The sequence below is a fragment of the Lactuca virosa genome, chromosome 7 (assembly GCF_052849685.1).
Source record: "Lactuca virosa cultivar CGN04683 chromosome 7, Lactuca_virosa_CGN04683_v6, whole genome shotgun sequence".
Lineage (NCBI taxonomy): Eukaryota > Viridiplantae > Streptophyta > Magnoliopsida > Asterales > Asteraceae > Lactuca > Lactuca virosa.
The window spans coordinates 108386072-108402426 of record NC_136432.1 but is presented as its reverse complement, the minus strand read 5'-3'; the positions used below and the strand labels follow the sequence as shown (position 1 = coordinate 108402426).

The 16355-nt window shown below is 38.4% G+C and overlaps 1 long non-coding RNA gene across 2 annotated transcripts; it reads right to left on the bottom strand.

The window, feature by feature from the left end:
- Positions 1–11899: 11899 nt before the first annotated feature.
- On the bottom strand, positions 11900–14385 carry LOC145125429 (uncharacterized). 2 transcript variants are annotated; one of them, XR_013715990.1, is made up of 4 exons: positions 14256–14385; positions 14146–14158; positions 13516–13601; positions 11906–12101 (listed from the first exon to the last, which is right to left on the bottom strand). It is a non-coding gene; the product is annotated as an uncharacterized LOC145125429 (long non-coding RNA). The 2 variants fall into 2 exon arrangements; XR_013715989.1 differs by having other exon boundaries at positions 11900–12101; positions 14146–14385.
- Between the last annotated feature and the right edge of the window lie 1970 nt (positions 14386–16355).

Sequence of the window (16355 nt, the reverse complement as noted above, 5' to 3'; positions counted from 1 at the left end):
GCTAAAACGTTTCAACACCTTGTCCAAGTAGGTACTTTGACTAAGTCCTATTAGCCTTTTACTTTTGTTTCTCAATATCCTTATCCCTAGGATATAAGCAGCTTCTCCGAGGTCCTTCATAACGAAACACTTCCCAAGCCAGGAATTGACTTCCTGCAAGGTTGGGATGTCATTTACTATGAGTAGTATGTCATCTACATACAATACCAGAAAGCTGATTATACTCCCACTAGCTTTGACATATACACAGGATCATCCTCGCTTCTCGAAAATCCAAACTCTTTGACTTTATCATCAAAACAAAGATTCCATCTACGAGATGCTTGTTTCAATCCATATATGGATTTCTCAAGCTTACACACTCTATTAGGGTACTTTGCATTGACAAAACCCTCTGGCTGACTCATGTAAACATCTTCAGCCAACTTTCCATTAAGGAAAGCGGTTTTGACATCCATTTGCCATATTTCATAATCATGAAATGCAGCTATGGCTAGCATAACCCTTATAGATTTAATCTTCGCTGCTGGTGAGAAGGTCTCATCATAGTCAACTCCCGGAGTTTTAGTAAAGCCCTTCGCAACCAGTCGCGTTTTATATGTGTGTACTTTTCCATCCATGTCGGTCTTCTTCTTGAAGATCCATTTGCACCCGACTGTCTTACAGCCCGGTACATAGTCAACCTAGTTCCAAACTTGATTGTCATACATGGACTGAATCTCGCTGTCCATAGCCTATTTCCATTTTGCAGACTCGGGGCCTACCATGGTTTCCTTGTAGTTATTAGGTTCATCCAGATTTACCAGTGTGTTATCACTAATAAATGTATCACCTTCAGTTGTTATATGAAAACCATATAACACAGGTGGAACACTAACTCTACTGGAATGCCTGAGAGGTACATACTCGTTAATCGGTTCAACATGAGTTTCCTCCTCAGGTTGATCGCTAGTGTTAGAGGTTCCTTCATCACTTGATTCTTGAAGCTCCTCAAGATCAATTTGCCTCCCACTGTCCCCTTGGCATATGAGTTCTCTCTCACGAAAGACTCCTCTCGTCGCAACGAAGACAACATTGTCACTCGGTCTGTAGAAGAGATATCCAAAGGACTTTTGTGGGTAGCCGATGAAAATACATCGCTCACTCTGAGGTTCGAGCTTGTCATGAGTCTCGCGTCTCACGAAAGCCTCGCAACCCTTAAGATTTGGAGACATTATCTTTATGGGGACCGTTGTACTGTCTACACGGATCACAAGAGTCTGAGATATCTTATGGATCAGCCGAACCTGAACATGAGGCAGCACAAGTGGCTGGACGTGGTCAAGGACTATGATTACAAGATCCTTTACCATCCGGGTAAAGCGAATATGGTAGTGGATGCTTTGAGCCCCAAGTCGACTGGGTCTTCAGTTAGGGAGATGTGTATGAGAATATCCGTTGATTCTCCGCTTTTGGGACTGATCAGGGAGGCTCAGGTAGAGGGAGTTCGGAAGGAGAACTGGAAACAAGAGAGGATCATGGGCGAGATCGACAGGTTTGTCACCGATAGCCGGTGGTTGTTGACCTAATTCGGTCGGATTTTGGTTACAGTTTCTGGTAAGATCAGACAGATAGTGATGGAGAAGGCTCATAAGTCTCATTTTTCTATACACCCAGGATCCATCAAGATGTATCGGGACCTGAGATTGAGTTACTGGTGACCGTGTATGAAGAGGGAGATAGATTGGTACGTCGAGAGGCGCTTGACCTGTAGGATGGTCAAGGCCGAGCGTCAGAGGCCGCATAGGAAGCTGCAGTGTTGGGCCTTATGTGTTGCGTCATTGTGGTTTATAGCTTAGTCCGTTTTGTATCCGGGTTGGGCCTATCCACCAGTTATTTATTATTAGGGTGTTACTATCTAATGTGCATGCATGCACGGTATCTTGAAATCGTCACTTTTGTAAACCCTACACGCCTTTACAGTAGCAGTTCTTTATCGACCTCTTCTAAGGCTATGATTAATAATCATTCGACACATTTGATCTTCATTCTGTGTTCTTAATTCTTTTACCTATTATATTCAATCACTCAAGTTTTATTCTCAACAGTTGGTATCAGAGTAGGAGACTGTGTAATCCATACGCATCTCTTCTGTTAAAAGAGCTTTTAGGGTTTCCGCTTTAATATGATCTGGAATCTGCCGTCTTCTTCGATTTCATTGATTACAGACGTTGAATCTTGATCTTTATTTTACCCTAAACTCGATTTTAGGTTTACACAGCTGGTTCTTACAGGTTCTTGTCAAATCGACAACATGCAGCCTAACGATTCTTCCATTAACTCAATCGATCTTTCAAGCGGTATTGGATTTACAACAAATATCTCTATTCTTTTTCCAAATGATTATGAAGTGTGGGCACTGCACTTTGAAGATTACATGCTAGGGCTTGAAGACAATGGTTCTTTGATATGGGATGCAATAACCAACGAGACGTTCACTCACACAGGTACAAAAAGAGTTATCAAGACTCAAGCAGAGTACACCGATGTTCTTCTCGAAGTTGATGATAATCCCAAATATGAAAAAGACAAGCTAATCAGTAATATCAAGGCCATAAGGATCATTCGTTTTGCCTTACCAGTTGACACGTTTCATTTAGTAAGTTCCTACGAAACTGCAAAAGAAATATGAGAGAGGCTTAGAGAATTATACTCAAGCGAAGCTAATCTTGAACATTCCATCCAGACGCTATTACTTTTGGAGTTTGGAGCCTTCGTTCAGAAGCCTGAGGAAAAAATGGACCAAACGTTCAATCACTATGATCATCTATTAAGCAGGATGGTGAAGCACAAAATCAAACGTGAACTAATAGAACAGAAGGTCACGTTCATGAATGGGTTAAGGTCTGAGTGGAAAGCTAAGGTGTCGACAGTTGAAGCACAAGAGCAGTTCAAAAGTTACTCCTTGGCAAAGCTCGTTGGTATTCTGAGGTCACATGAGGACGAAGTGACAAGTGAGGGAAAGGTTGTTTCTGGAATGGGTTATTTGTCTCTTGTAGCCAATGGTAAGAAGATTGTTGATGATGATTCGGAGTTAGATCTCTCCGATTGTGAACTCTCAAAGGAAGAGTATGCTATGATGGTGTCCAACCCTAAGAGGTTCGCAAAGAAGAATTTTGGTCGCAATAAAAACCGAAACTGGCAAGGGAGTTACAGTTCTAAGAAAGTGAAGGATGAGAGTGCAAACAACTCTCAAAAGGAAGAAGCGGAGAAAGAAAAAAAGCTTGTAGGTGACTCTGGCTATGACTGTAATTATTTTCATGGAAAAAATCATCTAATAAAGGAGTGCATGCTAAGACGAATGAATGAGAAGAAGGAAGAGGAAGATGATGAGGCCTATTTCCTCAGAAAGCTGGAGGAAATCAAGAAGAAGAAAAATGTTGATGACACTAAACCTACTTAATTTAATTGTGCAGGAACAAGATGATGAGTTTGGTAGAGTTGAAGTGTGGTCGACTGACTCTGAGGACGAAGAGGTTCGTAGACCAACTCATGGGAGATGATTCGTGGAGAAAGAGCATGGTTCGCAGTTAAGTGGAAGATGCTTAATGGTGAGCAATGAAGCTTCGGAGCTAAGAGGATATGCTACAGATGGCGGCCGTGTCTCCGACAGTTGCTTCGCTATGAAACCTGTGCCTGAGCAGATCAGCGAGTGTGAGAAGGTGATAAACAAGGTACACACCATTCTTAAATCTTTAAATATTCCCGTGTCTCAATATGAAACTGAATTAGATGATCTAAAGTATATAGTATCTAGTTTTAATGAAAGTTTAAAAAGAACCCGTTTGAATAATTCTAACTTAACCGATCAACTCGGCAGGGTTTCGAACAAAAGTGAAGAGAGGCGCATGTGGATTGAAAAGCTGGAGTCAAATTTGTCTAGGTCTAGGGATGAGTTGATTTATTTGCAAAGAGATAATTTGAGGCTTTTAAAACAACGGAACATTTTTTGTTTAATTGCTAAAAGACTCTATTTTAATATTACCCAGTTACATCTTGATTGTGAAATTGGAAAGAAAATTCATAAGATGATTTTTCCCTTTCTTGAACTGAAAGAGGACGAAATCAACGCAGATTGTTATAGGTGCGAATCCATCGTCTCATCTGACGAAATCTCGGATGCCTACAAAATAAGACTGGATAAAATTGAATCTTTCATAAAGTCCAAAGATCACAAAAATATGTTGAAACAACTTTTGGATGAAAATGACAAAGAGAAAATCAAATCTGATACTTTGCAGAAGTTTGACTCATTAAACACTAAGTTGAGTTCAGAAAACAAACTTAATGTTGAAAATACTTCTGAATTCGATGATGATAGTGATATGAGTGAAATATCTGTGGAGGATGAGGTTGATTGCTTTGAATTTGATAAAAGCGAACCTGAACCTGCGAAAGTCTTAATTTTTGAAAATTCAGTTGAATTTGCACATTTTTCTGAAGTTAAATCAAAAGTTTTAAAAGAAAATGCAACTGCTTTTCCAAAAGTTCAAACTGTTCCCAATCAAGTTTTCGCAACCAAGGGACTGAATAAAAATCCGACAGCATAACTAACGTCCATGGTCGAAGACGACAATAAAGATGGTTGTGATGAATTTTTCTGGTCAGCTCCAATCGACAATGCAGAAGAAACCAAAGGTCTCTCTGAAATGACCTCTTGGAAAACGAAGAGCAAATATGTAGCAGAATCACTGAACAAGGTCAACTCGAGCTACGAAAAAGGGAGTCCAAGTGGAACCAAGAATGTTCCGAGTGATATGTCATCCATTCAAACCAAACTCCCATTAGAAAGTCAAAATCTAAGGCAAATGTTCATAAATCTTCTTAGCAGTTCGCAGCTCAAAAACGTCAAATAAATGCGAGATATAACAAAAATCTGAAGGAAAGAAAGCATTTCTGGAGATCCAAAAAATCCAAACATCATTTATCAAGAAAATCTTCCAAGTCCAATCCAAATGCAAAAGTCTCTTCACATGTGAACCCGAAGAGTTTTCCTAAAATTCCACTTAAGAGGTCCGAAAAGAAAGTTGAGAAGAAATTTGTCAAGCAACAGATCCAAAATAAGAAAATAAAAATATCCACAAAGGATAAGAACTTAAAAGATAATAGGATCATTGTTTTTCAAATTACAAAGAAAGATAGCACCACCTTGATTAAAAGATCTTATTTAGTTGATGTTGCTATTACTTTTCCTGTTTCAGTGAAAGCCTCACGTGGACCCAAACAACTTTAGGTTCCTAAATCTCTTTGATTTTTGTAGGTGATTCGTGACGAGCAGTTTGACTCAGAATGGTATATAGATAGTGGTTGCTCGTATCACATGACAGGAAGGAAGGAAGAACTGCAAGAATTCAGGGCATTAAAGGATGGAGGAAGAGTGAAGTACGGAAACAATTCACTTGGAGAAATCAAGGGTTATGGAATGATAAAGAATGGAGAATTTTCAATTCGCAAGGTCGCATACGTAGAAGGCCAACAACACAACCTCATAAGTGTTTTGCAGTTGGTTGTTGGTATTGGATTGAAAGTTCCGTTCGATGATGAGGGATCAGAGATTATCGAAAAGGAGACCAAAACAGTGCTCCTAAAGTCAAAGCGCAAAGGCGAGATGTATCCACTCAATTTGAACCCCATCAAAGGGAAGCCTGCCATATGCCTACTTACGAAATCTTCTACAAATGATAGCTGGCTGTGGCACCGAAGACTCTCGCACATCAATTTCAAAGACATCAATAAACTTGTTCTTGATGATCATGTGCGAGGGCTACCTCTCTTAAAGTTTGATAAAGAACATCTTTGTGCAGCCTGCGAAATGGGGAATCAGAGCAGGAAGAGTCATCCAACAATTGTGAATACGAAAGTCATAGAACCACTTGAACTTTTGCATATAGACCTTTGTGGTCCTTCGGCAATTGAAAGCATTGGTGGTAACAAATATGTACTTGTAATTGTTGATGATTTTTCTAGATTTACCTGGGTGCATTTTCTTAAGTAGAAATCAGAAGCCACTCCTAAGCTCAAGGATTTCATAAAGCAGATTGAGATACAACTGCGAAAGTTGGTTCGTAACATTCGCAGTGACAACGGTTTAGAATTCAAAAACCAAGAGTTTGAAGAATTTCTGACTGCGAAGGAGTAACTCATAAATTTTCGGCTTCTTATACTCCTCAACAAAACGGGGTCGTTGAAAGACGAAACCGCTCGTTGTGCGAAGCTGCAAGAACCATGGTGTCATTCACGAATCTGCCGCTTTACTTCTGGGCGGATGCAATTGGAACAGCCTGCTTTACCCAAAATCGATCAATCCTCAATAAGCGATTCTCTGTCACTCCATATGAGATATTGAATAATAGAAAACCTAATGTCAAATTTTTCCATGTGTTTGGTTCCAGGTGCTTTATCTTCAATTCTAAGGAGCAAAGGAACAAATTCGATGTGAAGGCTGACGAAGGTATTTTTTTGGGGTATTCTCTGACTTCTAAGGCATATAGGGCTCTCAAAAAAAAGTACAAAAAGATAGAAGAAACCTACTATGTCACATTTGATGACAACTATTTGAATAAGTATCAGAAGAATGACAATTAATCAAAGGAGATCTTTTCCAAGCCAAATCCAGTTACAATTCCACTCTCCAATCTATATGAGGAGTTCATGATCTTATTCGGTGAGCCAGAAAAGGCAATCTCCTCAGAATCCAAAGAAGCAGACAATAAGGAAGACGAACTGAAGAAAATCATTGATGACGCTGCGAAAGATATGCAACACGAGCACCCCCACTCCGAAAGACTCTGAAATTCTGTCTCAATCACTAGGTGCAAATGCTACACCACAGGGGGAGGGTTTTACTTCAACCTCTTCAACTCATACACCTATTCAGGGGGAGAACGAAACCCCTGAAATCAGCAAAGAACCACCACTGCAGGGGGAGGGTTCGACTCTGAATGAAGAAGACCATACATCATTCGAGGGGGAGAATGAAAATACGAATGATGATTCAGATGTGTAGTCAGAGTTTGAAGAAGTGAACGCTAAATTGGATCCAACATATGATCCTAATTATCCTCCGTTGGCCAAATGGACCAAAGATCATCCAAAAACTCAAGTAATAGGAGATTCGTCTTCAGGAATTCTTACGAGAGCACAACAAAAAGAGAAACGGACTGCATTATTCTCTAAAGTGAAATATTGCATGTTCAACTCGTTTATCTCCAAAATTAAACCTAAAAATGTTCAAATTGCTCTTGATCATTCTGATTGGGTGCAAGCAATGCAGGAGGAGCTCAATGAATTCGAACGAAACAAGGTCTGGAGTCTTATTCCCACTCCAAAGGATGTTTCTGTTGTTTGTCTAAAATGGGTGTTTCATAACAAGTTAGACAAAGAGGGAAATGTGATAAGAAACAAGGCGCGACTCGTTGTTAAGGGGTATTGCCAAGAAGAAGGCATGGACTATGAAGAAACCTTCGCACCAGTTGCAAGGTTGGAATCTGTTCGCATCTTTATGGCATATACAGCGCACAAGAACTTTAAAGTATATCAGATGGATGTCAAGTGTGCCTTTCTGAACGGGGAACTAGAAGGAACAGTATATGTGGAACAACCACCAGGGTTCGTAAACGAAAAATATCCGAACCAATGTTATATTCTGGACAAAGCAGTTTATGGTCTAAAGCAAGCTCCAAAAGCCTGGTACGAAACTCTTAGTTGCTTTTTAAAACAGGCTAAATTTAAACAAGGATCGGTCGACTCAACCTTCTTTTGTAAGAAAGATGCTGACCACTTGATGATCGTCCAAATTTATGTTGATGACATCATCTTCGGATCAACTAACCCCAGCTTAACGGCTGAGTTCCGAAAGTTGATGGAAACTAACTTTGAGATGAGCTCCATGGGTCCGATTAACTTTTTCCTTAGTTTGAGTATAAGATAGAGTCAGGAAGGTATCTTTATCAATCAGGAGGCTTATACAAAGACCTTACTCTCTAAGTTTGGAATGGTAGGAGATTCGAAAGTGAAGGTTCCAATGGCATTCAGAACGAAACTAACACCGTCTCTGGACAAACCAGCTGCTGATATGACACTCTATCGTCAAATGATAGGTTCATTGATGTATCTGACTGCTAGTCGTCCAGACATCATGTTTTATGTCTGATATTGTACCAGGTTTCAAGTGAATCCTCGCGAACCCCACATGACTACTGTTAAGAATATCTTCAGGTATCTCAAACGAACATTCTCATTAGGAATATGGTACCCTTCAAGTTCAGGTTTATTTGTGCAAGCGTTTTCGGATACTGATCTCGGAGGTTGCGGTTTGGATCAAAAGAGTACAACGGGAGGATGTGAATTTATTGATGGAAAACTTTTAAGTTGGCAATCTAAAAAGCAAACCTGCATCTCCCTATCAACTGCCGAACCAGAGTACATAGTTGCTGCCTCTTGTACTTCACAAGTCATATGGATTCAAAGTCAGCTTCGTGACTACGGCATAAATATGAAACGAATCCCTTTGTATTGCAATTCTGAGAGCGCCATTCGTATTTGTCACAACCCATTGCAACATTCAAAGACCAAACACATTGCACTGAGGTATCACTTCATCAAAGATCATGTAGAAGATGGAAATTTCAAGATACACTTCGTTAGATCCGCTGATCAGCTGGCCGACATCTTCACAAAATCCTTGCCTGAACAAACCTTTAATCATATTCTTCAAGGCTTAGGAATGATTGAGGCTGAATCAGTTCCAAAACTACCTTCGTATTAGAAAAGTATTGTTTGAGCTACGCATAGGTGAAAACGTTCGTAGTAATTCGCAGTCAACTGTAATGGGTTTTGAGCAAAAGAACATCCTATATGCACATGCAAAACCCTAAAGCGTTGGATCTAGGTTTCTCTATTGTACATGAAAATTTATCCAAAGCTTGCAAACCCTAATTTAGTAAACTATGAAAAACGAGATCTATAATAAACAAGTTTAGATGATACCTTTCAATAGTTGCAAGAATCTTCAATCTTCAAGAGCTTAGTATCATAAGTGTAATACCTCTAATGGCTTACAAACACCAAAGCAAGAAGATGATCTAGAAGAGAGGGAGGAGGAGGCACAATTTCGGCTATAGTAACTCTAGGGTTTCTTTTGGTGGCCGAAATTTGTAGCCATGGGGTTCCTTAAATAGCCGAGCTGTTAGGGTTTCAGTCAAAACCCTAATTTGATAACTTAGGCCCTAAGAAGCTTCAAGAACCTTCTGGAATAAGGCCCCTTGGACAAAATTAGAGTGGGATTCCACTCTAAATTTCACCACCCCTTATATCCATAAGGATTCATAGCCCAAAATCAATTATCTTATAATTGACAGTTCCAGTCCTCTTTATTTAATTAATCTCTTTTAGCCACTGAATTAATTCTTAATTAATTATTGACCAATATTAATTAAACAATATGATTTCTCTTTTAATATATTATTCATATAATATATTAATAAACCATAATAACCTTTCTCTCTCCATAAATCATCCTGTCCAGTTGCTTCGGTGAAGGCAACCCAAAAGGACCATGCACAACCGGGTCAAGTACATACCAAATATAGTTACGGGCTTAGATACTAATCGAACAATCTCCCACTTGGATAAGTCTAGTAACTATAAATGCAAGTACGACTTTAGGATCCGATTAGCAATCGTAGCTCTCAAAGACGCTGTCGAACTCTGATCTTATCAGTAACCTATCCTTTAGATAAGGGATCGTATAATCCTCCGTTCCAGATATCGTGTGGACAATTACATGGAACGTAGTCATACTTATTGTCCAGCAGTTTGTTTCTCGATCTCTGATTCGTCTGACATAGAATTTAATTGAACACATCAATTCAGTCCTGACCGGGCCCGACACATAAGTCAAACCAAATCATCGAGGGGCCCAGATATCGCTTTTAACCTCTTAGGATAAAAGGAACAGATAAACTTCGACTTATATGCATTTACTATTCACTCATCAAATCATGCACAACAATGTGTTTTATAACATCAAGTTACTGATGCGTTTACGCATTATCAATGCACAACCAACTTGCAAACAATAAACCATATATCTAGGTTTAAAGACTATATGATATTATCGTCTTGCGATCACTCGTGATAAATTCCATGAAGTGATACCAGCAAGCGTGGGTTTAATACAATGCTCAAATCTTATTCATAAGCACTCATGAACGTTGCAAAAGACCTTTGCTATGTCTAATACACTTTAGACAGTCTACAAACCAATTCATGACAGTCTTCTTTCATACCTACTTCTAAAGCATGAGCGACTGTGGACCGTCCGAATAATCTTATTATTCAGGAAGTCAAAACATGCAAAGTGAAACAATAGGTAAATGATTAACACAAGACAGTAACTTTACTTATAAATAATACACATTTATTTAATCATCAAATGTTAATTACAATTTATCTATTACACGTTTCGAGGCTATCTAATCTAAACTAATATCGTCCTTCAGCCCAATGCTCCTAGCGTGCTGCAAGTGCTTAACCCTACTCAGTCCCTTCGTAAGGGGATCTGCTAGCTTATCCTCTGATGATACCCTCTTCACTACGAGGAGTCCCTCTTCCACCCGATGTCTAATAAAGTGATATTTCCTGTCGATATGTCGGGATCTGCCATGATCCCTCGGTTCCTTGGTCAAGGAAACCACTCCTTCATTATCGCAAAATATCTCTACAGGCGCCTTTATGGCTGGCACAGCTCCAAGGTCTCCGATGAAGTTTTTCAACCATATTGTCTCCTTTGATGCTTCGCTCGCTGCTATGTACTTTGATTCGCACGTTGAATCAGCTACAGTCTCCTGCTTAGAACTTTTCCGAGTCACTGCTCCTCCATTTAGGGTAAAGACCCAGCCTGACTGAGATCGATAATTATCTCGGTCTGTCTGAAAACTGGCGTCACTATACCCTCGCAGATGTGACCTCTCATGTTAAGCTGTGTTAGCACTATAAAGTCCTAACATGGTGGAAATTGCACTCTATACAAAACGGACATGTTAAGCTGTGTTAACAATATAAAGTCCTAACAGTTATGTATGGGATGCATTTTATGATAGCGTATTAGTATAGTTTGTTCATAAAATCCTACGGATTATAAGAAGAAGGGATTGATTTAGAAATCCTCTAGATTTCCAAATGATAAGGTGAAGGCGATTTGTTTAGAAATCCTCTAGATTTCCAAATGATAAGGAGAACGTGGTTGGTTTAGAAATCCTCTAGATTTCCAAATGATGGAAAGGGGACCTTAATTGCTAATTAAGTGTTTTAAAATGTATATATGGATTCTAAGGTACTAGGTCGTTGTAGCGAATCTGGAGAACATCCTTCAATCTCTAAAACTTTCAACCGTTGTATTCTGTCAAACTCCTTGCTCAAGGTTGGTAGTGCACCGGCCCGGCCATAAACAACATAGGTGCGCATTCCAGATTTATTTATGGTATGACTTATGTACGGTACTAACCTTAGTTAAGGCTTTTGACCTAAAGGGTTGAGTTGGTAGTTTTAGTTGAAGGGATGTTAAAATTTTATTAAGTGTTCTCATCGCGGGTCAGAGTATATATAAACTCTTATATATTATGGTTGGTGGGGTTTGTACTTCCCGACTAACGAGCATAGATGACGGCCAGACATCAAATGCCATAAGTAGTCGAGTAGTGTCATTATTAATAATACTTTTATTAGAAGCTAGTCTGCTATAGTTGTATTCCTCTTTCGAGGATACGAGTTCTCTATAGCTAATTTAGCTCTGATACCATTCTGTCACACTCCCGACCAAGGCGGAACACGCCGGGAGTGGGACTAAGTTCATGGATCACAGATAAACTGAATATATAGCACAAGTACAACGATAAACAAAACAACATTTATATTCCATCATTAAGGTTTGAATACAGGTTTCTTACAAGTGATAATAGATAGTAGTTGCCTTAAACCAGTAGGCATATACCAAAACTAGATAGCTAAGTCGTCTGAAATCCACGACAAATCTTCCGTCTGAAAGCTTGTCTAAGGATCCCCTGAGAATACATGTAAGTTTGAAAGTCAACACAAAGGTTGGTGAGTGTCACAGGTTTTATGCTAACGTAGTAATACTTTTAATAAGTCTAAAAAGTATTATCTTTGTATGTATAACAACAGTTAAAACAGTGTTTGCAATGAGTCTTTAAAAGCCAAAATGTATAGTTTGTATAAGTAAACCCATACGTAAAACTGTGTTTGTAATGAATCTTTGAAAGCCAAGACGTTATGTTCCATAAGTAATTACATACTTAAAACTGTGTTTGTAATGAATCTTTGAAGCCAAAATGTTATGTTCCATAAGTAGTTCCATACTTAAAACTGTGTTTGAAAGCAACCAAATACATGGTTGTACGGGTAACGAATAAAGTTTTATGCCAAGGTTGTACTTAACAACCGCAGATACGGATAAACAAACATACGGATATACGGATACAGTTATCTGCCAAGGTTGAACTTAACAACCGCAGATACGGATAAACAACAAGTATATTTGATAAGCATACACGTAAAGTGTATGATACTTGTTTAAACAGTTGACAAAACTTAGTATAGTGTACACAAGCACATGTATGAGCCTAAGATACAAGTTCTATAACTTGTATAAATGTATAAACATGTATATTTATGTCATAAACAGACATACAGATATACGGATAAAGTTATCTGCCAAGGTTGAACTTAACAACCACAAATATGGATAAACAGGTAATTGGCGAGTATATTTGATAAGCGTACACATTGAAGAGTACGATACTTTTTTAAACAATTGATAAAACTTTGAGTACAAGCACATAAATGAGCCTAAGATACGAGCTCTATAACTCGTAAAAATATATAAACATATATATTTTTGTGTATGTATGAGGTATAATGAAACTACCAAGTTGATAACTGGCTATACAGTCATAGCACAATTTTAGTTGGAACGTATATGTTATTTTTATTAGTTGTATTATCTTTAACAACATAACATATGTAGCTATTGAGGTTTAAAACGATTATGTTTACTTAACATGTAAGCGTTTAAACACTTATTTTTAAAACTGGTAAAGTATTTACACAAAACAATGATATTTTTTTTGTGTATTTCGTATGATAAATATTACTTAGTACACGTACTATCATGTACAGACGAGGGCCAGACATGAAACACCGAGGGCAAGACTATTTTGGCATTATAGCACTTTTGAAATCCAGCAACTCATTCGGCCCTTCAAACCAGATTCCCCGTACCGTAAATAGTAGAGTAAAAAATACTATTTCCGTGTGATTTATATTGCATAAAAACGGTGGTGTTGTTTGTTTAAACAAAGTATTTATAAAATAGATATATACTAGATATACAAGTACTACATATATCCCCCCCCCCCCCCCCCCGAAAATATGTAAAAGTGGGGCCGTAACACTCACCTTAATGTGTGGTTGTCGAGTAATTGTTGCGAGAAAAAGCGAGATGTATTGCCGTGAATACGAATCGTCGAGATTTATTTAGTTTCCTAGAATATTAACATAAATTAATATGTGAATGGTTGTTTGGAAATTTAACCAAAGTATGGGGCCATTCACGAATTTAAATATATTAAATAGACTAAGGTTGTTAATAATTTCCAAATAAGTGACTAAAATTGTTTATTTAAATTCTAGGTTTGAGTTTAGGATTTATTTTGCAAATAAATCTCTACAGAGGGGTTAAAATAAATAAAATGGACAAAGGTTTGAGACTTGGGACTTGTTTTTGTAAGAGATTTCCAAGGAGGGTAGGGTTTGAACATTTTAAATGAAGTTTAGGGACCTATGACTAGTTTTGTAAACAAATTCTATGGGAGGGGGCTGAGAATTATTTTGGAATTGAAGTTCGGGACCTAGGGTCCTATTTGTAGAAACCTTTGAAGTGGAGGGGAGGATTGTGTAAATTTTGAAATGGACGTATAAGGGGTGGGGGTTGATTTCGTAACATCAGCAAACTTTGAGGGCATTATTTAAGTAAAATGGGACAAACAGTAAAATCAATTAAACTCAATTGCACAGGAGGTAATTTACCTCGTGTGTTCGTCTGCATGAAGTGAACGATAAAAAAATGATTCAGGAACTCGTCAAGGCTCGATCATACACAAAAAAAAAATAACGAAATGTTGGGGATGAGTACTTACAGCGGCAGTATCAACAGTGTAAGAGGTGGTGGTTTATGATGGGGTTGCGGTGGTTAAGGGTGGTGATCAAGAAATCAATAGAAATAGAGAGAGATATGGAGGGAGAGAACTTGAGAGAAGTGGCTGTGAATTGGTGAGTTTAATGGCTTCTAAGAGCTCTTATTTATACTAGAAGAGGGACACACAACCTTTTGTGGCCATACCTCCAACCAAGCATTGTACCATTTTGGGTAGACTTGCACACAAAGGAAAAGAGAGGGGGGAGGAAAGAAGAACGTGGGGAAGAAGCAGAAGGGAAGAAAATCTGGACTTTTTAGCTTCTTGGGTCACATGTGGGCCCCACATGGGTTATACCCCATTAATTTCCCAAAACACACAAAACCGGGTGCATCGGGATCTGTGCATCGAGATAAATTTTCGAGATTACCGTTAGATAGAGTTTAATTCAAGGATTCCGGAACATCAAACAAATTAATTTTTGGAGCTATGGATCTCCGGGAAATTGTGTTTGAAGTTTTGCGTCTAAACGGCTCGCGGTGTCCGTTTTTCCAATTTTTGTAAATATTGTTGTTAGAAATATTTCGAGTGTGAAATTAAATAATAGACTATAACCTGAGTCCAAAAACGTTATCGGAAATCCCGTCAACAAAGCGTAAGTGCCTCAACGGATCGATTCGGTTTTACGCGATTAAAGAAAAACAATGTTTTAACGCTTGTTTTCTTAAAACTGTCGTATCTTTTGTATACAAACTCTGTTTTGGACGTTCTTTATATTTTCGGAAACAGGTAAACACGTACTATGAGGCTAGAATAATTTCTTCGCTTAAAATGACTTTTTACGAATTTTCAGTTTTTCAGACGTATCCTAAGGTTACAGTTTGTGCGGTTTGATTCGTTGTACATTTGAAAGTACAATATCATCTAGTATCGTAATATAGTTAGAATGAAATTACTTTTCCTTCTTAAGATACACTAAAACTCATTTATTCGGATAAAAAATTATGTTCACGGATAGATTGACGGTTATAATAATAGCCCTAAATTCCAGGTTGTCACAATACCTCCCCGTTAAAGGAATTTTCGTCCTGAAATTGAGTTGGTACTGGTAGTACAAGGGCTTTGATAAATAGTAATGTAGTTTCGTGGTATGATCCATGCCTGGTCCTTCTATATCGCCTTGTGCATACAAGTCGTATATAATCAAGATTGAATAGACAGTCAAATAAGTGATTCTATTCTAAGCCCACAACCAAACAAGGAACAGGAAGTAAAGCGGAATCACAAATCCTAATTCTGTAGAATCTTAATTATATATAACCCTAACGTATACACTTAGCGATCATAGATTACCAGCAAGGGTCATTAGTTTCTACATGAATGATGTGATTAATTCGGGTGAGAAAGCAACTAGGGAGTACTTTTGCCATATCGATAAAATGTACTTTCGTGGTGCATGATCCCTGGCTGGCCCTTCTACATTCCCTTGGTGTATACAAGTCGTATATAATTAAGATCGAATAGACAGTCGAATAAGTGATTCTACTCTAAGCCCACAACCAAACAAGGAACATGAAGTAAAGCGGAATCACGAATCCTAAGTCTGTAGAATCTTAATTATATACAACCCTAACGTATACATTTAGCAAGCATAGATTACCAACAAGGGTCCTTAGTTTTTATGTGAATGGCATGATTAACTAGGGTGATAAGGCAACTAGCAAGTACTTTTTGTTATAGCTACTGCGTTGGTTTCATTAAGTTTGCGAAATTTTATATTTTGTCGCGTGTTGAAACCTATGGTCGATAAAGCTTTAATTGGCACTAGTATTTATAAATACCTAGGCCTAAACTTTGTTGTTATGAAACGTACCGATTACCACAGGCGGTTCCGGGAGAGCCTCTCCTGCTGTGATCATAAGTACCCTTCTATTGCCACCATGATTCTTTAGTTGTGGGCAGTCCTTCCTAAAATGCCCTGGCTGATTGCACTCAAAACAGCTACGGCTTCCTCCTGCCGTAGTGTTTGGGGTTCTTCTACAGTATCTCGAGATGTGACCTCTCATGTTACACTTGTTGCAGATCACCTCCCTGCAATTTCCA